Here is a 21506-nt window from a genome sequence, read left to right as displayed (position 1 = left end):
CCTAATCTGCCGACCGGACCTCACCGCTACTCTAATAAATTTATTAACCCCTAAAGCTAAGTCTAACCTTAACACTAACACCCCCCTAAGTTAAATATAATTTAAATCTAACTAAATAAATTAACTCTTATTAAATAAATTATTCCTATTTAAAGCTAAATACTTACCTGTAAAATAAACCCTAATATAGCTACAATATAAATTATAATTATATTGTAGCTATTTTAGGATTAATATTTATTTTACAGGCAACTTTGTATTTATTTTAACCAGGTACAATAGCTATTAAATAGTTAATAACTATTTAATAGCTACCTAGTTAAAATAATTACAAAATTACCTGTAAAATAAATCCTAACCTAAGTTACAATTAAACCTAACACTACACTATCAATAAATTAATTAAATACAATACCTACAAATAAATACAATTAAATAAACTAACTAAAGTACAAAAAATAAAAAAAGCTAAGTTACAAAAAATAAAAAAATAAGTTACAAACATTTTAAAAATATTATAACAATTTTAAGCTAATTACACCTAATCTAAGCCCCCTAATAAAATAACAAAGACCCCCAAAATAAAAAAATGCCCTACCCTATTCTAAACTAAAAAAGTCCAAAGCTCTTTTACCTTACCAGCCCTTAAAAGGGCCTTTTGTGGGGCATGCCCCAAAGAAAACTGCTCTTTTGCCTGTAAAAGAAAAATACAACCCCCCCAACATTAAAACCCACCACCCACATACCCCTAATCTAACCCAAACCCCCCTTAAATAAACCTAACACTACCCCCCTGAAGATCATCCTACCTTGAGTCGTCTTCGCTCAGCCGAGCCACCGATGGAACCGAAGAGGAGATCCGGAGCGGCAGAAGTGATCCTCCAAGGGGCGCTGAAGAAGTCTTCCATCCGATGAAGTGATCCTCCAGGTGGCGCTGAAGAAATCTTCCATCCGGGCGATGTCATCTTCCAAGCGGCGCTGAAGAAGTCTTCCATCCCGGCGATGTCATCTTCCAAGTGGGGTCTTCAATCTTCTTCTTCAGGATCGATCTTCATTCCGCTGACGCGGAACATCCTTCTTCCCCGACGGACTACCGACGAATGAAGGCTCCTTTAAGGGACGTCATCCAAGATGGCGTCCCTCGAATTCCGATTGGCTGATAGGATTCTATCAGCCAATCGGAATTAAGGTAGGAAAATTCTGATTGGCTGATGGAATCAGCCAATCAGATTGAGCTTGCATTCTATTGGCTGTTCCGATCAGCCAATAGAATGCAAGCTCAATCTGATTGGCTCATTGGATCAGCCAATCGGATTGAACTTGAATCTGATTGGCTGATTCCATCAGCCAATCAGAATTTTCCTACCTTAATTCCGATTGGCTGATAGAATCCTATCAGCCAATCGGAATTCGAGGGACGCCATCTTGGATGACGTCCCTTAAAGGAACCGTCATTCGTCGGGAAGTCGTCGGTGAAGATGCATGTTCCGCGTCGGCGGGATGAACATGGATCCGGAAGAAAGAAGATTGAAGATGCCGCTTGATAGAAGACTTCAGCCGGATCATGGACCTCTTCAGCTCCCGCTTGGATGAAGACTTCAGCCGGATCATGGACCTCTTCAGCTCCCGCTTGGATCAAGACTTCAGCCGGATCATGGACATCTTCAGCCCCCGCTTGGGCTTGGATGAAGACGTCGGAGCCAGGACGGATCGGTGAACCCGGTGTGGTGAAGACAAGGTAGGGAGATCTTCAGGGGCTTAGTGTTAGGTTTATTTAAGGGGGGTTTGGGTTAGATTAGGGGTATGTGGGTGGTGGGTTGTAATGTTGGGGAGGGGTATTGTATGGTTTTTTTTTACAGGCAAAAGAGCAGTTTTCTTTGGGGCATGCCCCGCTAAAGGCCCTTTTAAGGGCTGGTAAGGTAAAAGAGCTTTGAACTTTTTTATTTAGAATAGGGTAGGGCATTTTTTTATTTTGGGGGTCTTTGTTATTTTATTAGGGGGCTTAGAGTAGGTGTAATTAGCTTAAAATTGTTATAATATTTTTTTAATGTCTGTAAATATTTTTTTTATTTTTTGTAACTTTGTTCTTTTTTATTTTTTGTACTTTAGTGAGTTTATTTAATTGTATTTATTTGTAGGTATTGTATTTAATTAATTTATTGATAGTGTAGTGTTAGGTTTAATTGTAGATAATTGTAGGTATTTTATTTAATTAATTTATTGATAGTGTAGTGTTAGGTTTAATTGTAACTTAGGTTAGGATTTATTTTACAGGTAATTTTGTAGTTATTTTAACTAGGTAGCTATTAAATAGTTATTAACTATTTAATAGCTATTGTACCTGGTTAAAATAAATACAAAGTTGCCTGTAAAATAAATATAAATCCTAAAATAGCTACTATATAATTATAATTTATATTGTAGCTATATTAGGGTTTATTTTACAGGTAAGTATTTAGCTTTAATTAGGATTAATTTATTTAATAATTGTTAATTTATTTCGTTAGATAAAAATTATATTTAACTTAGGGGGTGTTAGTGTTAGACTTAGCTTTAGGGGTTAATAAATTTATTAGAGTAGTGGTGAGGTCCGGTCGGCATATTAGGGGTTAATACTTGAAGTTAGGTGTCAGCGATGTTAGGGAGGGCAGATTAGGGGTTAATACTATTTATTATAGGGTTAGTGAGGCGGGAGTGAGTGGGATTAGGGGTTAATAACTTTATTATAGTAGCGGTGAGGTCCGGTCGGCAGATTAGGGGTTAATAATTGTAGGTAGGTGGAGGGGACGTTGGGGGCGGCAGATTAGGGGTTAATAAATATAATATTGGGGTCGGCGGTGTTAGGGGCAGCAGATTAGGGGTTCATAGGGACAACGTAGGTTGCAGCGGTGTACGGAGCGGCAGATTAGGGGTTAAAAAAATATGCAGGTGTCAGCGATAGCGGGGGCGGCAGATTAGGGGTTAATAAGTGTAAGGTTAGGGGTGTTTAGACTCGGGGTTCATGTTAGGGTGTTAGGTGCAGACGTAGGAAGTGTTTTCCCATAGGAAATAATGGGGCTGCGTTAGGAGCTGAACGCTGCTTTTTTGCAGGTGTTAGGTTTTTTTTCAGCTCAAAATGCCCCATTGTTTTCTATGGGGGAATCGTGCACGAGCACGTTTTTGAAGCTGGCCGCGTCCGTAAGCACTGCTGGTATTGAGAGTTGCAGTGGCGGTAAATATGCTATACGGTCCCTTTTTGGAGCCTATTGCAGCCCTTCTGTGAACTCTAAATACCAGCGGTATTTAAAAGGTGCGGGGGGGGCAGATTAGGGGTTATTAAATATAATGTAGGTGTCGGCGATGTTGGGGGCAGCAGATTAGGGGTTCATAAGTATAATGTAGGTGGTGGTGGTGTCCAGAGCGGCAGTTTAGGGGTTAATAATATAATGTAGGTGTCGGCGATGTCGGGGGAGGCAGATTAGGGGTTAATAAGTGTAAGATTAGGGGTGTTTGGACTCGGGGTTCATGTTAGGGTGTTAGGTGTAAACATAAAATGTATTTCCCCATAGGAATCAATGGGGCTGCGTTAAGGAGTTTTACGCTGCTTTTTTGCAGGTGTTAGACTTTTTTTCAGCCGGCTCTCCCCATTGATTCCTATGGGGAAATCGTGCACAAGCACGTTACACCAGCTCACCGCTGACTTAAGCAGCGCTGGTATTGGAGTGCGGTAATGAGCAAAATTTTGCTCAACGCTCACTTCTTGTCTTTTAACGACAGGTTTCTGAAAACTCGTAATACCAGCACTGTAGGAAAGTGAGCGGTTAAAGAAAACTGCTCGTTAGCACCGCATAGCCTCTAATGCAAAACTCGTAATCTAGGTGAAGACTTTTCCTGGGGCTGTGTGGTATCCCACTTCCATGTTAGGGTCCTAAGTCAGCTTCCCAGCTGACTTATATTCAATAAATATTTAAAGGACTGTATAATTTTAAAAGTATTAACTTGCTGTGAAAGAGTCATGAAACATTGTTAAAGTGAATCTAAATTTTCACGAAAGAAAGCCCTGTTTTTTAAAATACTAATAAAAACAGGGGCACGAGGGGGTGGAGCAAACTATAGGACAGACAAGACGTACTGAAGTGTAGTTCCAGTATACTAAATAAAAAAAATATATTAGATATAGGAAAAATCGGATTGGCTGATTGAATCAGCCAATCAGATTCAAGTTCAATCCGATTGGCTGATCCAATCAGCCAATCAGATTGACCTCGCATTCTATTGGCTGTTCCGATCAGCCAATAGAATGCAAGCTCAATCTGATTGGCTGATTGGATCAGCCAATCGGATTGAACTTGAATCTGATTGGCTGATTCAATCAGCCAATCAGATTTTTCCTACCTTAATTCCGATAGAATCCTATCAGCAAATCGGAATTTGAGGGACGCCATCTTGGATGACGTCATTTAAAGGAACCTTCATTCGGACTTAGGACGTCGTTAGAAGAGGATGGATCTGCGTCAGCTGCTTCAAGATGGTCCCGCACTGCGCCGGATGGAAGAAGATAGAAGATGCCGCCTGGATGAAGATGTCTACCGGTCCGGATGCCCTCTTCTTGCCGGATAGGATGAAGACTTCGGACCCTCTTCTGGACTTCTTGTTGCCGGATAGGATGAAGACTTCGGACCCTCTTCTGGACGGATAGGTGATACCCGGCGTGGTGAAGATAAGGTAGGAAGATCTTCAGGGGCTTAGTGTTAGGTTTTTTAAGGGGGGTTTGGGTTAGATTAGGGGTATGTGGGTGGTGGGTTGTAATGTTGGGGGGGTATTGTATGTTTTTTTACAGGCAAAAGAGCAGAATTCTTTGGGGCATGCCCCGCAAAAGGCCCTTTTAAGGGCTGGTAAGGTAAAAGAGCTGTAAAATATTTATTTTAGAATAGGGTAGGGCATTTTTTATTTTGGGGGGCTTTGTTATATTTTTAGGGGGCTTAGAGTAGGTGTAATTAGTTTAAAATTCTTGTAATCTTTTTTTATTTTTTGTAATTTAGTCTTTATTTTTTTTGTAATTTAGTGTTTGTTTGTTTTTTTGTAATTTAGTTTAGTTGATTTAATTGTAGATAATTTTAGATAGTTTATTTAATTAATTTATTGATAGTGTAGTGTTAGGTTTAATTGTAACTTAGGTTAGGATTTATTTTACAGGTAATTTTGTAATTATTTTAACTAGGTAACTATTAAATAGTTATTAACTATTTAATAGCTATTGTACCTGGTTAAAATAAATACAAAGTTGCCTGTAAAATAAATATTAATCCTAAAATAGCTAGAATATAATTATTATTTATATTGTAGCTATATTAGGGTTTATTTTACAGGTAAGTATTTAGCTTTAAATAGGATTAATTTATTTAATAAGAATTATTTTATTTTGTTAGAATAAAATTAAAATTAACTTAGGGGGGTGTTAGTGTTAGGGTTAGACTTAGCTTTAGGGGTTAATACATTTATTAGAGTAGCGGTGAGGTCCGGTCGGCAGATTAGGGGTTAATAATTGTAGGTAGGTGGCGGCGATGTTGTGGGCGGCAGATTAGGGGTTAATAAATATAATATAGGGGTCGGCGGTGTTAGGGGCAGCATATTAGGGGTACATAGGGATAACGTAGGTTGCGGCGGTGTACGGAGCGGCAGATTAGGGGTTAAAAATAATATGCAGCGATAGCGGGGGTGGCAGATTAGGGGTTAATAAGTGTAAGGTTAGGGGTGTTTAGACTCGGGGTACATGTTAGGGTGTTAGGTGCAGACTTAGGAACAATGGGGCTGCGTTAGGAGCTGAACGCTGCTTTTTTGCAGGTGTTAGGTTTTTTTTAAGCTCAAACTGCCCATTGTTTCCTATGGGGGAATCGTACACAAGCACGTTTTTGAAGCTGGCCACGTCTATAAGCAACGCTGGTATTTAGAGTTGCAGTGGCGGTAAATATGCCTGTACGCTCCCTTTTTGAAGCCTAACGCAGCCCTTCAGAGAACTCTAAATACCAGCGTTGTTTAAAAGGTGCGGGGGGGAAAAACCACGCGTAGCTAACGCACCCCTTTGGCCGCAAAACTCTAAATCTATGCGTAAGTCCGGGCAGATTTTTAGCACTTACCACTAAATGCGGACCCCAGAAAAAGCCCTCAGAGGAAGTTCTAGAGAGAACTCAGGACAGGATTGGACATTGCAGCTTTTGGTTGTGACGCGAAGAGCCGCCATCTTGAAATTGCCAGCTATGCAGGACCGATACCACTCGAGAGTAGAGAGCAATTATACAGAACGGCAACCCAGTGAAGAGATTATTGCCTGAAGTTTACACACAGCCCTGTCACTGTAAGTAGAGGAGCCTATGTGATCACAGAAGGCTGTTATGAGCTGGGTGGCAAACAGAGCGCTCAACACATAAGAGCAGTGTAATTGGCAGGCTGTTAGACAACAGAGGCAGTAAGGAGGTCAGAATCTTATTGTTCATACAAGCAAAGCCAGACCTAGAATTGACTAATAAGGTGCACAAGGAAGGGGCAAGATCTGGTGAGTGCTTCTCATAAAAGATCAATATATATCTGTCATCAACCAATGCGAGATATCTTGCAACACAGAACACAGTTATTACATATTTCTGGCTATTGGTTACAGCTCAGATCCCTCACAGGCAGGATTCTTATCTACAATTCCCCAGTGTTAATGGTCTTGTGGAGATTGGGACAGGTGAAACACTCTCCCCTCCCCTTTCCTGTTGGTCATAGTGCTAGCAAGTCATACCCATTCTCCTTTGCCCAAGATCCTCCTGTGAGGGCAGCTTCCCTGGGGAGAAGTTTTTATTGCAGGTCCAATAATCTAAATAGTCAGTAATATAGTCATTTCAGGAACATACACTCTTATATGCCTTGTCCATTTCATGGCAAAGGACTAACTCAAATATAAAGATGTGCTAGACCATCTACTATAGGGGATGTAAAGGGAGAGCACCACATCTTCTACCTTTAGATGAACCTTCAGATACAGTGAAATACGTATTCAGAAGAAGTAAGGTTCCATTGGGAGTTTACTGACAGCCTACACTTAATACAACTTGGCTAAATGTCAGTCCTATAATGTTTTAAGAAGACAGCATCATTTTTGTATCACTATAGTGCTAAGATGGCTCATTCCCCCAAGAAAAAGCAGAGACAAATGGAAGGCCCTAAATGCACTGTGGCTGACCATTTTAATAGCAAGATTCAACTGGATAAAGATGGCTCAGAAGATGATTCTAGAAACTCTCAGTTTTCTTATAAAGACCAAACAGAACTTGAAGCCAAGGCAGCTCATAAATTAGCAGAATGAGAGCTATCTGTGATGGAATCTATAATAGAACTATCTGCTAAAATGGACACTCACTACTCCTCTCTTAAAAGTGAGATACAGAATTCAGTGGCTGAACTTAAAAGAGACCTCAATGTGCTAGGAGAAAGGACAGACACTATTGAGAGAAAACAAGAGGATCTTGCGATAGATCATACCAACTTATTGTCGTATGCTCAGACACTAGATGAAAACATCACTGATATGGAAACAAAATTGGCAGACCTGGAAGATAGGTCCCACCGAAACAATATTAGAATAAGAGGGATCTCAGAAGAAGTGTCTGCAGTGGATTTGCCTTCTTACCTTCTAGGATTATTCAGAGCACCACTAGGGTCTTTCCAAGATATTGAGCCGTATAGACAGAGCTCATAGGGCTTTGTGGCAAAGATCAGCACCAGCGGATACACCAAGGGATGTGATAATTAGGCTGCACTATTACATATTTTAAGAACGCATCCTGAGAGCAGCCTTCAACTCTAAGGCACTTCCTTAGTTATACAAGGATATCCAGGTTTTCCAGACCTTTCCTCACACACACTTGCTAAAAGAAGATCGTATATGCCAGTTACTCAAAGTTTGAGGAAAAATGCAGTTAAATACAGATGGGGCTTTCCGGTTAAGCTGTTCTTCCAATACGATGGAAAGGCATATACCATCACCAGTTCAGACGTTGGACTGAGACTCCTGGAATCATTAGGCCTTCACACAGCTTCACCTACTAATGCAACTATATCCAGTGAAACAACAGGCCTGAGAGTGGCAGCTCCTGAGTGGCGACCTCTACCTAAAAGAGCTAATGTCAACCCAAAAAGGAGAGGGCAGTGAGGTTCATGTTTGTCGGTGATTAGAATTATGCCACTTAATGGTATAGACGTTTCTAGCCTCCTTTTGAGACCCTTTATGGAAAGTGAGGTACCGCCAGACAAAATCAAACCTGTTTATTGGGTTCCAGTTATTGACATGTTTTACTATCTTCAAAAAAAAAAATTTCTTTCAGTTTTTTCCTTCCCTAGGTTCATGGACACTCTTGTTAGCTTTAGAGACTGAATGCAGTTCCGGAGCAAACTTAGTTATATTGTGGGATGTTTATAAATAATTAGTAAAGGAGGGGGTATTAGAATACTCCAGACTTTTATACTTGGGTATTATAGTGTTAAAAGAGGAACATAAACCAATGGATTAAACATTGATTGCAACTGAACAGCATTCATAAGAGTTTATAATGCAGATACAAGGTTTTGTGATGTTGAAATATTAAATATGTTAGCGTGTCATGATATTGCAAAGACTTTAGGAAAACAGGGAAGGGAATTATATGTTGTGTAAATAAGAAAATATTCACTTCCTCCTAGGTGGCTTAGTTTTGGTATTAAAATATTGACAATTCAGGGTGCTTCCCTATGCAATTTCCCCTTATTTGTACTATTGATTTAATTACTTATCAGACTACAAATACGTTTTTGTCCAAAAAATAAGAGTCTTGTCTCCCTCAAATTCATTTTATATAAATCCCACCCCTCCATTATTATTACATATTATATAACTTTAATTCATAATTCACTGTTAGAATAAGTTAAGCCCAGTTGGATTTTCTGGGTGAATCTCCTATCGGCTCAAGTCCACTGAATATAATGTGTCATTTCCTAGAGGCATTCTGGACTTTCGACTGTCTCTTTCATTAAAACCATAAGTTTATCAGAAAAATAAACAATTAGTGGAGTTATAAAGCATACCTTATTTTTGAGATTCTTTACAAGATTTATTATTCCTTTATGTAGAAAATTTGGTGGGTTATAACGACTGACCTTCGATTTATATCACACAATGTCCAGGGTCTAAATCCCCCTGCTAAAACAAGTCTCCTTCTTAATAATCTAAAAATAAATAAGATAGATGTGGCTTTGGTGCAGGAGACCCACTGGTTGGACAAGAGAGTTAAGTCATATTCATTCAGGAATTATTCTAAACTTTTGCAACAATGTATATCACAAAGACTAGAGGTATAGCCATTCTGATTAAAGATTCAGTGGCCTTCGAGCAGGTATATGTAAAACAAGATCTGCAAGCTCGATATATAATTCTAGTTTGTAAATTAAATAATATATTGATCCTGGTTAATGTATATGCTCCCAACAGTGGCCAGATAAGATTTCTCAGGAAATTACTAAGATCAGTGTTCACTGTTAAACAGGGAGAGTAAGTGATAGGAGGGGATTTCAATTTGGTGTGAGATCCAGATAAAGATAGATACCTTACTCTTACAGCTAGATAGATCAACTAGCTCCCAGTCACAGCCCTTCCGGAAACTTATGTCACAATTCCAATTATTTGACATGTGAAGAGCCTTTAACTCTGCAGAGAGGGAATATACTTTTTACTATAATCCATATGTCATATTCAAGACTTGACACTATGTTCTCCACCGCTTGACTGCTAAATAAGATCGCTGGGTCTAAAATTCAAACAATAACTTGGTCAGATCACAACTCAGTTGTGGTGTCTTTAAGGTCACATCCTATGGGAGCGGGCTATTCATGGAGGTTGGCAGATTGGTTAGTGAGCGCACCTCAAACAAATGAAGAGGCCAAGAAGGCTATAGTTGAATTTATGCAAATGAATGACAATGGACAGACTTCCCTTCAAATACTGTGGGCGGCTTTCAAAGCATTTATGAGAGGGCACTACATAAAACAGGCAGCTATAGCCAAGAAGAAGCAGGGAGGATCCTTAGCAGAACTAACATGCAAACTACGTATTCTACAGCAACAATTGTTGGTTAAGTATTCAGTACAGGGGAAGTCTCATATACAGAAGGTTAAATCCCAAATTAAAGACCTTGAATTTCAGAGAGTTCAGAGAACATTGGAAAAGTTCAGACAATTATATTACTACAGTAATAATAAAGCAACGAAAATATTAGCAAATAAAATAGGGTTGCGCAAAGAAGGATAGCAGCTATTAGACTAGGTTCAGAGATTATTACCTCCCCTAAGGGGGTAGGTGATGCATTTGGGCAATATTACAGGTCTCTTTATAATTTAAGAGCTCAGCAAGATAAGTTAAGCGTTTCATCCCAAGACATTGGGCAGTACCTTAGCACCTTACAACTTCCAGTATTAAATAGAGAACAAATAGAACCCCTCATGGTACCTATTTCTATAGAGGAACTCCAAAGTGTAATTAAACAGTTGAAACTTGGTAAAGCTCCAGGCCCGGATGGGTTTACTGGCCGATTCGATAAGAGCTTTCAGGAGCATCTTACTCCCATACTGGTCAGGTTATTTAATGAAATTATGACAGCGGGATAATTTTCTCCTAAATGTGAGGCATCTATAATTACTCTCTTGAAACCAGATAAAGATCCTTTGAATTGTAGTAGTTACAGACCTATATCACTTATAAATTTAGATACTAAATTATATTCCAAAATATTGGTGAATAGATTAGCAAACGTTATACCCCACATAGTAAATGAGGACCAAGTTGGTTTCATCCAAGGTAGAGAGGGCCCAGAAAATAGAAGGAGAATTCTAGATATTTTAACGGAAGCCAAAAGACGGGGGATGCCCCTCCTCGCCCTGTCTTTAAATGCAGAGAAGGCGTTTGACAGGGTGAGGTGGGACTACCTTTGGCAGACAATGAGGGCATTTTAACTGCCAGATCAATATGTAAGGGTGGTTGGGGCTTTGTACTTATGTCCTTCAGGTAGGGTGCGAGGTGTTGGATTTACATCTGATAGTTTTAGTATTTTAAATGGTACGAGGCAGGGGTGCCCTTTGTCACCGTTGCTTTTCACTCTGGCGGTGGAACCACTGGCACAAGCAATTAGAATTGACAGTAGAATTAAGGGTTTCAATTTGGGGACTTAGCATAAGATAGCACTTTTTGCTGATATTACCTTGTTGATTACTTCTCCTGAGGTATCGATCCCCGCAGTCCTAGAGTTACTCTCATACTTTGGCAAACTAACACCTAGATTACGAGTTTTGCGTTAGAGGCTGTGCGGTGCTAACGAGCAGTTTTCACCCACTGCTCACTTACCTAGAGCGCTGATATTACGAGATTTTACAAACCAGACGTTAAAAGACTAGAGTTGAGTATTGAGCAAAATTTTGCTCATTACCGCACTCCAATACCAGCGCTGCTTAAGTCAGCGGTGAGCTGGTGTAATGTGCTTGTGCATGATTTCCCCATAGGAATCAACGGGGAGAGCCGACTGAAAAAAAGTCTAACACCTGCCAAAAAGCAGCGTAAAACTCCTTAACGCAGCCCCATTGATTCCTATGGGGAAATAAAATTCATGTCTACACCTAACACCCTAACATGAACCCCGAGTCTAAACACCCCTAATCTTACACTTATGAACCCTAATCTGCCACCCCAGACATCGCCGACACCTACATTATAATTGTTAATCCCTAATCTGCCGCTCTGGACACCGCCGCCACCTACATTATACTTATGAACCCCTAATCTGCTCCCCCAACATCGCTGACACCTACATTATATTTATTAACCTCTAATCTGCCGCCCCCAATGTCGCCGCCACCTACCTACACTTATTAACCCCTAATCTGCCGACCCCAACGTCGCCGCCACTATACTAAATGAATTAACCCCTAAACCTAAGTCTAAACCTAACCCTAACACCCCCTAAATTAAATATAATTGTAATAAATCTAAATAAATATTCCTATCATTAACTACATTATTCCTACTAAATACTTACCTATAAAATAAACCCTAAGCTAGCTACAATATAACTAATAGTTACATTGTAAAAAATTGTAATAACCCCAGGCGCCTGACCAAACGGAGGCAAAGGAAATAACAGCAAAAAAGCAATAAAGGACTAAAAAATAAAATCACTTACAGCTAGATTTAGAGTTTGGCGGTAGCCATGAAAACCAGCGTTAGAGGCTCCTAACGCTGGTTTTGGGCTACCGCTGGTATTTAGAGTCAGTCAGGAAAGGGTCTAACGCTCACTTTCCAGCCGCGACTTTTCCATACCGCAGATTCCCTTACGTCAATTGCGTATCCTATCTTTTCAATGGGATCTTTCTAACGCCGGTATTTAGAGTCGTGGCTGAAGTGAGCATTAGAAATTTAACGACAAAACTCCAGCCGCAGAAAAAAGCCAGGAGTTAAGAGCTTTCTGGGCTAACGCCGGTTTATAAAGCTCTTAACTACTCTGCTCTAAAGTACACTAACACCCATAAACTACCTATGTACCCCTAAACCGAGGCCCCCCCACATCGCCGCCACTCTATTAAAGATTTTTAACCCCTAATCTGCTGTTCCGTACACCGCCGCCACCTACGTTATCCCTATGTACCCCTAATCTGCTGCCCCTAATACCGCCGCCACCTACCTACACTTATTAACCCCTAATCTGCCGACCGGACCGCACCGCTACTATAATAAATGTATTAACCCCTAATCCGCCTCACTCCCGCCTCAATAACCCTATAATAAATAGTATTAACCCCTAATCTGCCCTCCCTAACATCGCCGACACCTAACTTCAAGCATTAACCCCTAATCTGCCGACCAGAGCTCACTGCTACTCTAATAAATTTTTTAACGCCTAAAGCTAATTCTAACCCTAACACTAACACCCCCCTAAATTAAATATAATTTTTATCTAACAAAATAAATTAACTCTTATTAAATAAATTATTCCTATTTAAAGCTAAATACTTACCTGTAAAATAAACCCTAATATAGCTACAAAATAAATAATAATTATATTGTAGCTATTTTAGGATTAATATTTATTTTACAGGCAACTTTGTATTTATTTTAACCAGGTACAATAGCTATTAAATAGTTAATAACTATTTAATAGCTACCTAGTTAAAATAATTACAAAATGACCTGTAAAATAAATCCTAACCTAAGTTACAATTAAACCTAACACTACACTATCAATAAATTAATTAAATAAAATACCTACAATTATCTACAATTAAACCTAACACTACACTATCAATAAATTAATTAAATACAATACCTACAAATAAATACAATTAAATAAACTAACTAAAGTACAAAAATAAAAAAGAACTAAGTTACAAAAAATAAAAAAATATTTACAAACATTAGAAAAATATTACAACAATTTTAAACTAATTACACCTACTCTAAGCCCCCTAATAAAATAACAAAGACCCCCAAAATAAAAAAATGCCCTACCCTATTCTAAAATTAAAATAGAAAAGCTCTTTTACCTTACCAGCCCTTAAAAGGGCCCTTTGCGGGGCATGCCCCAAAGAATTCAGCTCTTTTGCCTGTAAAAAAAAAAAAATACAATACCCCCCCAACATTACAACCCACCACCCACATACCCCTAATCTAACCCAAAACCCCCTTAAATAAACCTAACACTAAGCCCCTGAAGATCTCCCTACCTTGTCTTCACACGCCGGGTTCACCGATCGATCCAGAAGAGCTCCTCCGATGTCTTAATCCAAGCCCAAGCAGGGGGCTGAAGATGTCCATGATCCGACTGAAGTCTTCATCCAAGCGGGAGCTGAAGAGGTCCATGATCGGGCTGAAGTCTTCATCCAAGCGGGAGCTGAAGAGGTCCATGATCGGGCTGAAGTCTTCTATCAAGCGGCATCTTCAATCTTCTTTCTTCCGTATCCATGGTCATCCCGCCGACGCGGAACATCCATCTTCACCGACGACTTCCCGACGAATGACGGTTCCTACCTTAATTCTAGGATAGGATTCTATCAGCCAATCGGAATTAAGGTAGGAAAATTCTGATTGGCTGATGGAATCAGCCAATCAGATTCAAGTTCAATCTGATTGGCTGATCCGATAAGCCAATCAGATTGAGCTCGCATTCTATTGGCTGATCGGAACAGCCAATAGAATGCGAGCTCAATCTGATTGGCTGATTGGATCAGCCAATCGGATTGAACTTGAATCTGATTGGCTGATTCCATCAGCCAATCAGAATTTTCCTACCTTAATTCCGATTGGCTGATAGAATCCTATCAGCCAATCGGAATTAGAGGGACGCCATCTTGGATGACGTCCCTTAAAGGAACCTTCATTCGTCGTCTAGTCGTCGGAAGAAGAGGATGGATCCGCGCTGGAGGTCTTGAAGATCAGCCGGTCGTCATCGGATGGAAGAACATAGAAGATGCGGCTTGGATGAAGATGTTTGCCGGTCCGGATGTCCTCTTCTGTCCGCTTGGATCAAGACTTCAGCCGGAGGATGGATGTCTTCAGCCCCCCGCTTGGGCTTGGATCAAGACATCGGAGCCTGGACGGATCGCTGATACCCGGTGTGGTGAAGATAAGGTAGGAAGATCTTCAGGGGCTTAGTGTTAGGTTTATTTAAGGGGGGTTTGGGTTAGATTAGGGGTATGTGGGTGGTGGGTTGTAATGTTGGGGGGGGGTATTGTATGTTTTTTTCCAGGCAAAAGAGCTGAATTCTTTGGGGCATGCCCCGCAAATGGCCCTTTTAAGGGCTGGTAAGGTAAAAGAGCTTTTCTATTTTAATTTTAGAATAGGGTAGGGCATTTTTTTTATTTTGGGGGGCTTTGTTATTTTATTAGGGGGCTTAGAGTAGGTGTAATTAGTTTAAAATTGTTGTAAAATTTTTCTAATGTTTGTAAATATTTTTTTATTTTTTATAACTTAGTTCTTTTTTATTTTTTGTACTTTAGTTAGTTTATTTAATTGTATTTAATTGTAGGTATTTTATTTAATTAATTTATTGATAGTGTAGTGTTAGGTTTAATTGTAGATAATTGTAGGTATTTTATTTAATTAATTTATTGCTAGTGTAGTGTTAGGTTTAATTGTAACTTAGGTTAGGATTTATTTTACAGGTAATTTTGTAATTATTTTAACTAGGTAGCTATTAAATAGTTATTAACTATTTAATAGCTATTGTACCTGGTTAATATAATTACAAAGTTGCCTGTAAAATAAATATTAATCCTAAAATAGCTACAATATAATTATAATTTATATTGTAGCTATATTAGGGTTTATTTTACAGGTAAGTATTTAGCTTTAAATAGGAATAATTTATTTAATAAGAGTTAATTTATTTCGTTAGATTTAAATTATATTTAATTTAGGGGGGTGTTAGTGTTAGGGTTAGACTTAGCTTTAGGGGTTAATACATTTATTATAGTAGCGGTGAGGTCCGGTCAGCAGATTAGGGGTTAATACTTGAAGTTAGGTGTTGGTGAGGTTAGGGAGGGCAGATTAGGGGTTAATACTATTTATTATAGGGTTATTAAGGCGGGAGTGAGGCGGATTAGGGGTTAATAACTTTATTATAGTAGCGGCAAGGTCCGGTCGGCAGATTAGGGGTTAATAAGTGTAAGTAGGTGTCGGCGATGTTGAGGGGGGCAGATTAGGGGTTAATAAATATAATATAGGGGTCGGCAGTGTTAGGGGCAGCAGATTAGGGGTACATAAGTATAACGTAGCTGGCGGCGGTATGCGGTCGGCAGATTAGGGGTTAAAAAAAATTAATCGAGTGGCGGCGATGTGGGGGGACCTCGGTTTAGGGATATATAGGTAGTTTATGGGTGTTAGTGTACTTTAGAGCACAGTAGTTAAGAGCTTTATGAACCGGCGTTAGCCCAAAAAGCTCTTAACTCCTGTTTTTTTTCTGCGGCTGGAGTTTTGTCGTTAGATTTCTAATGCTCACTTCAGCCAAGACTCTAAATACCGGCGTTAGAAAGATCCCATTGAAAAGATAGGATACGCAATTGACGTAAGGGGATCTGCGGTATGGAAAAGTCGCGGCTGGAAAGTGAGCGTTAGACCCTTTCCTGATTGACTCCAAATACCAGCGGGCGGTAAAAACCAGCGTTAGGACCCCCTAACGCTGCTTTTGACGGCTACCGCCAAACTCTAAATCTAGGCGTTGGTGTTCAAATAAGTGAATAAGTGTCCAAATAAGTGCAAGATTGTAAATCCTAAAAAGACAGTGATATCCAAAAATGTTCAAATATGAAAACGCAAAGGATTCAACAAAATAGTGCAAAGTGCTAGGTGCACTTAGTGAAAAAAATATAAAAATGAAAAAGTAGAATATAAAAAATGTGTAGAAAAAAAACAAAAAACAAAAAACAAGGAGTAATAGAAACACAACTTGCTGTGAAAAATATTCAAAAACAGTCACTTGGAATCCTAATGTGTGATGTGCTGCTTGTAGTAAATCCCAAAAAACAACTGTATCCGTGAGTGTCTAGTGTGGATAGATGCTGGGCCCACAGATAGGGTGCAAACAGGGTGGCAAAAAACGATATCCTCCTATAAATATAAAAGTATATAGTGCAGATTGCTTTCAAACAGTGGCAAATAATTGAAATCAGGCTTACCAATACTCGGTCTACGCGTTTCGGCCCTTGCTAGGCCTTTATCAAAATATGTAATTTTACCATTGGTTTTGAATATCTTATTGTTTTATATTTTTATTATTACTGGTCTACTGTCATTCTGACCATTGTGTATATCTGTGTATCATTTTATGTTTTTGTATTAGCATCATGGATCCATGAATATTGTACGTATTGTTGTGTATATTATGGTTTTACTATTAAATAAGTGATTTTATTTTTTTAGTCCTTTATTGCTTTTTTGCTGTTATTTCCTTTGCCTCCGTTTGGTCAGGCGCCTGGGGTTATTACCATTTTTTACCTTGATTCCTATTGGTGGATACTAGGCATCACCTCCCCTCAGGCTATAAGGGTTTCCAAGTAGGCGCTAGTCCATTTCCCATATCTGTAATAGTTACATTGTAGCTACATTAGGGTTTATTTTTATTTTACAGGCAAGTTTGTATTTATTTTAACTAGGTAGAATAATTATTAAATAGTTATTAACTATTTAATAACTACCTAGCTAAAATAAATACAAATTTACCTGTAAAATAAAACCTAACCTAAGTTACACTAACACTACACTATAATTAAATAAATTAACTAAATTAAATACAATTACCTAAATTAAATTAAATTAGCTAAAGTACAAAAAACCCCCCACTAAATTACAGAAAATAAAAAAATTCTATCGGCCAATCGGAATCTAAGGGACGCCATCTTGGATGACGTCACTTAAATGGTGCCTTCATTCTGTTTTAGTCGTCAGAAGAAGAGGATGCTCCGCGTCGGATGTCTTGAAGTTGGACCTGCTCTGCGCCGGATGGATGAAGATAGAAGATGCCGTCTGGATGAAGACTTCTGCCCGTCTGGAGGACCACTTTTGCCCGACTTGGATGAAGACTTCTGCCTGTCTGGAGGACCACTTCGCCCGGCTTGGATGAAGACGTCTCCCGGTAAGTCGATCTTCAGGGGGTTAGTGTTAGGTTTTTTTAAGGGTGTATTGGGTGGGTTTTATTTTTTTTATTTAGGTTAGGGTTTGGGCCTGCAATAGAGCTAACTGCCCTTTTAAGGGCAATGCCCATCCAAATGCCCTTTTCAGGGCAATGGGGAGCTTAGGTTTTTTTAGATAGTATTTTATTTGGGAGGTTGGTTGTGTGGGTGGTGGGTTTTACTTTTGGGGGGGTTGTTTGTATTTATTTTTTTTACAGGTAAAAGAGTTGATAACTTTGGGGCAATGCCCCGCAAAAGGCCCTTTTAAGGGCTATTGATAGTTTAGTTTAGGCTAGGTTTTTTTTTTATTTTGGGGGGGCTTTTTTTATTTTAATAGGGCTATTAGATTAGGTGTAATTATTTTAAAATTCTGTCATTTGTTTATTATTTTCTGTAATTTAGTGTTTGTTTTTTGGTACTTTAGCTAATTTAATTTAATTTATGTAATTGTATTTAATTTAGTTAATTTATTTTATTATAGTGTAGTGTTAGGTGTTAGTGTAACTTAGGTTAGGTTTTATTTTAAAGGTAAATTTGTATTTATTTTAGCTAGGTAGTTATTAAATAACTATTCTACCTAGTTAAAATAAATACAAACTTGCCTGTAAAATAAAAATAAACCTTAAGCTAGCTACAATGTAACTATTAGTTATATTGTAGCTAGCTTAGGGTTTATTTTGCAGGTAAGTATTTAGTTTTAAATAGGAATAATTTAGTTAATGATAATAATATTTATTTAGATTTATTTAAATTATATTTAAGTTAGTGGGTGTTAGGTTTAGGGTTAGACTTAGGTTAGGGGTTAATAACTTTAATATAGTGGCGCCGACGTTGGGGGCAGCAGATTAGGGGTTAATAAATGTAGGTAGGTGGTGGCGATGTCAGGGCCGGCAGATTAGGGGTTAATCATATTTAACTAATGTTTGCGAGGCGGGAGTGCGGCGGTTTAGGGGTTAATATGTTTTTTATAGTGGCGACGACGTTGGGGTTGGCAGATTAGGGGTTAATAAGTGTAGGTAGGTGGCGGCGACATTGGGGACGGCAGATTAAGGGTTCATAAGTGTAATGTAGGTGGTGGCGGTGTGTCTAAAATTTTTATTATAGTGTTTGTGATACGGGAGGGCCTCGGTTTAGGGGTTAATAGGTAGTTTATGGGTGTTAGTGTATTTTTTAGCACTTTAGTTATTAGTTTTATGTTACGGCGTTGTACCATAAAACTCTTAACTACTGACTTTTAAATGCGTTAGGACTCTTGACAGGGTAGGGTGTACCGCTCACTTTTTAGCCTCCCAAGACAGACTCATAATACCGGCGCTATGGAAGTCCCATAGAAAAAAGACTTTACAAAGTTTACATAAGTTTGCGGTAAGGCCAAAGAAATGTGCGGTGCCCCTAAACCTTCAAGACTCGTAATACCAGCGGGCGTGAAAAAGCAGCGTTAGGACCTCTTAACGCTGCTTTTTTACCCTAACGCACAACTCGTAATCTAGCCATTTATTTGTTGCCATTTATTTCTGATGTTCAATTAAGTCCCTAGTGTGGAGTATTCTAAAAAGGAGCTTACTAACAGGGTGATTACTAGTTTTTACAATCCTGCTTGTATTTTCTACTGTTTTTTTTAAAAAAAAATTAAATTAGATGCATTAACCTCACCTGAAGCAAGAAGTCAGGAGAAGCAGGAACTGTAAGATTCCTATGTAAAACTTGTAAGGACTGTTTTGCTGTTAAGCAGAAATTTGCTACAATGTTTACTTTATACTATTTATTATTTAGATAGGGACTAGCAAGGATTTTTTGCTTTTTTTTTTGTTTAAGGTACACTTTGATTGTTTAAAATAACTCACATTGCCAGCCCATTAATCTTGACCAAAGTATTTAGAATAGATCCAAGAAAACTCACCCATTACAGTATCTTCTAGTCTATTCTGCTTAAGGAGCATTGTAGATATTAAATATAAAAACAATGTAAAAAATATTATTAATAATTATTAAAATTTATTAAAGAGGTTCTTAAAAATATATTTAATATCTACATAACACGGCTTAAGATAACGGTCTGCAAGTGCGCTAATCCAGCACCGTGTTAAACCTAGAGCAGTCTACAATAGAATTTTTATTGTTTTCAAAGATAGATAATCCTTTTATTGCCCATTCCCCAGTTTGCATAACCAGCACTGTTATATTAATATACTTTTTATCTCTGTGATTGCCTTGTATCTAAGAATCTACTTACAGCCCCCTGATCACATTAATTTTTTATTTATTATCTATTGACTTGCATTTAGTGAAAGAAAAAGTGAGGTTATCAATCCTGGTCAGTCTTGGGAATTTTGCACACCTTTAATAAACTTTCCCAAAGGTTTAAATAACTTAATAACTATAATTAAATAAATTACATAGGGCCTTTTGCTGGGCATTGCCCCAAAGTAATCAGCTCTTTTACCTGTAAAAAAAAAATACAAACAACCCCCCCAACTGTAAATCCCACCACCCACACAACCAACCCCCAAAATAAAATACTATCTAAAAAAACCTAAGCTCCCCATTGCCCTGAAAAGGGCATTTGGATGGGCATTGCCCTTAAAAGGGCAATTAGCTCTTTTGCCGCCCAAAGTCCCTAACCTAAAAATAAAACCCACCCAATACACCCTTAAAAAAACCTAGCACTAACCCCCTGAAGATCGACTTACCGGGAAAGTCTACATCCATGCTGGCCAAAAGTGATCCTCCAGACGGGCAGAAGTCTTCATCCAGATGGCATCTTCTATCTTCATCCATCCGGCGCGGAGCGGGTCCATCTTCAAGACATCCGACACGGAGCATCCTCTTCATCCGATGGCTAACACAGAATGAAAGTACCTTTAAGTGACGTCATCCAAGATGGCGTCCCTTAGATTTCGATTGGTTGATAGAATTTAGGTAGAAAATTAAGAATTAAGGTAGAAAATTAGAATTAAGGTAGAAAAAATCCTATTGGCTGATGCAATCAGCCAATAGGATTGAAGTTCAATCCTATTGGCTGATCCAATAAGCCAATAGGATTGAGCTTGCATTCTATTGGCTGATTGGATCAGCCAATAGGATTGAACTTCAATCCTATTGGCTGATTGCATCAGCCAATAGGATTTTTTCTACCTTAATTCCAATTGGCTGATAGAATTCTGTCAGCCAATCGGAATCTAAGGGATACCATCTTGGATGACGTCACTTAAAGGTACCTTCATTCTGTGTTAGTCGTCGGATGAAGAGGATGCTCCGCGTCGGATGTCTTGAAGATGGACCCACTCCGCACCGGATGGATGAAGATAGAAGATGCCGTCTGGATGAAGACTTCTGCCCATCTGGAGGACTACTTCTGCCTGGCTTGGATGAAGACTTCTGCCCATCTGGAGGACCACTTCACCTGGCTTGGATGAAGATGTCTCCCGGTAAGTCAATCTTCAGGGGGTGTAATAGTATGTATTTGTAGCAATTTGAACAAGCATTTAATTTTGTTTTATAAATAAGAACCAACAATTTCCTCAAAAGTAGGTTTGTAACATAAAAGAAGCTTGATGAATTCGTTTTCAGTGCTTCATATAATGTATTACTATTTGCCCAATAAGTGACAGTTTATTAACTTCATAAACTGTATTACTTTCAGGGCATTTGATAATGCAAACAGTTCAAATTAAGCAGTAATGTAAAATATAGTATTCCTTAATTAGGCAGGTAAAGTTCATCAAAATAAGTAAGGATAACGATTAATAATAAAATAATTAGGTCTGACCTGAGAACACAGGAATTGTTACTTGTCCGTTTGTTAT

Source organism: Bombina bombina, chromosome 1 (assembly GCF_027579735.1).
Source record: "Bombina bombina isolate aBomBom1 chromosome 1, aBomBom1.pri, whole genome shotgun sequence".
Lineage (NCBI taxonomy): Eukaryota > Metazoa > Chordata > Amphibia > Anura > Bombinatoridae > Bombina > Bombina bombina.
The sequence above is the reverse complement of the archived record's forward strand: the minus strand, read 5'-3'. Positions refer to the sequence as shown.